Below are 2,233 nucleotides of genomic sequence, written 5' to 3' on the forward strand. Positions count from 1 at the left end.
TTTAATTACCATTCACAAGTTGCGAAAGCAAAATGGTTGGGAATTAAGGCCTGGTTGACAGCTGCGTTCAGCAAGCTATCCAATCAGCAACGTACAGTAGCCTACTGCAAGCCTTTCCGCCCTCCCTCCCTCGCCTCAGTGACCCAGCGAGTGCCTGCCTCGCGAGCTCAGCAGCTCACAGCACATCCAGCACCAACTGTCTGCAACAGCGAGGATTTTGATTAGGCAGCAAGTAAGATTGAAGTTATTGAACAATAGGAACAAAATATGTTGACTGACAATTATTTTTCTGTACAGAGTACTCCCCGATGTTTGCAAACAGAAGCAAACAGTCTGAGAAGTCTTGTATGAATTAACTGAACTACTAATACTAGTCTACTACTTATTGAACTAATAGGCCTACGGAGCTACTACTACTAGTCTACTACTAGAGGCTACTACTACTAGATCCAAAATATATCGGCCAGAAAATTATCATTGATCACAGAAGGGCTCTCCGTTCATGTAGCCATGAACGTTCATCTCTGTTCACTGAATTCAATCCGAGCCCAGTAGGCCTATAATATAAAATTACTTCTAAATTGCGTGTTAGTACTAAATCACTTATTTCATGCTCAGACGTCCATTTCTCCCAGGTGGCTTGCCGTTTCCAGCTGACCTTCTCAATCCTAAAATAGCCTAACCCTCGCTGTATTCCTAATCCTAACCCTCGCTGTATTCCTAACCCTCGCTGTATTCCTAACCCTCGCTGTATTCCTAACCCTCGCTGTATTCCTAACCCTCGCTGTATTCCGGTTTGTACAGATAGCCGCGTAGGTTCGTACAGAGCCACTTATGTCCGATTCCAGATGTAGACTTATAAAATCCTCTTCATGCATATCAGCAGCTTCCATGGCCATAAGCGGATCCTGTTTGTTTTGGTCCACAGGGTGTTGTGGCTTTCTTGCCGGAGCGTGGGTGCCGCCCCACAAGTGTGGGCGGGCACAGAAAAATGCAGAACTAGAAATTGTAGTTCTTAGCAGGAAGAACCAAATCTCTACAATTGACAAACGAGTCATGTGACATCATTCATGGAGCCTTTAGTTTTTTTGAAAGTAAAAAGAAGCCCAAGGAAACTCTGAGGGAAGGAAAAGCACATGAATTGTAACATTCTGCACATGTTGTCATGATACAAGGCTTCATGCTATTTGGTGAAGTGCCCCTTTAAATATTGTGTTCTTTAGGTTCAGCCTATTGCTCTCCTTGTCTCCATGTGTCAACTCCCTTCGTGACTGACTGCCCAAACTCCTTAATCGCTGGTTTGATTATTATAATGTGAAGTGAAAGCAGCGTTACAGTGTAGGCCTATTAGCCTATTAGCCCATTAGCCCACACTAGAACGCAGCTCCGGATTTCTAGCGCAAAGCGTGGCTCCCATTATGATGTTTATTAGCCCATTATGATGCTTATTAGCCCATTATGATGTTTATTAGCCCATTATGATGTTTATTAGCCCATTATGATGCTTATTAGCCCATTATGATGGGAACAACAATACACATTGGACTGACATAAACTCTGAAGTAGGGATGTCACGGTGTGGATTTTTTCTCACTGACTGATAGCCTATACCCAACACCGGTTTAGGCTACCCCCCAGCCAAACTACCCCAGACAAAACGAACCTCGAACCCGAGGCCTTGGGATATGTCCCAAGGCCTCGGGTTCGAGGTTCGTTTTGTCTGGGGTAGTGTAACGGCTCTAGGGCCCTTCTGGTCCTTAGTAACCTCCCGTCAGGGCATGCAAAAAAAAGCGCAATAGAAACGTCTCACACGCGCACCCGATGACCCACCAGACGGCACTGAAGAAACCACTGGGTGATTTTACAGAACCACTTTTTGCAATCTACTCACGTGTCTACTAGACTGTATTCAAGAGTGTAACAGAATCTGAATTTGTCCTACTTCACTAGTCCACATGAAAACAGCTCTCAAGTGATTCTAGCTGTTTGAATGGAGAGATCTACAGGTGCTCTATCTGCTTTAAAAAAAATAAGAAAAAAAAAGCCTACGTCTTCTTCTCTCAGTCACGGCAACAGAATGGAGGTAGAAGAATGAGGTTGCAAGGCAGCCATGCAATTGAATATAATGGGATTATGATGGGGAATGGATGCACCCCCCCCCCCCCCACACACACACACACACACGTGAAAATAACTATAAGAAAAGTAGTTTTGTAATTGATTTAGCACAAAT

This window comes from Borostomias antarcticus (assembly GCF_949987555.1).
Source record: "Borostomias antarcticus genome assembly, contig: scaffold_66, whole genome shotgun sequence".
Lineage (NCBI taxonomy): Eukaryota > Metazoa > Chordata > Actinopteri > Stomiiformes > Stomiidae > Borostomias > Borostomias antarcticus.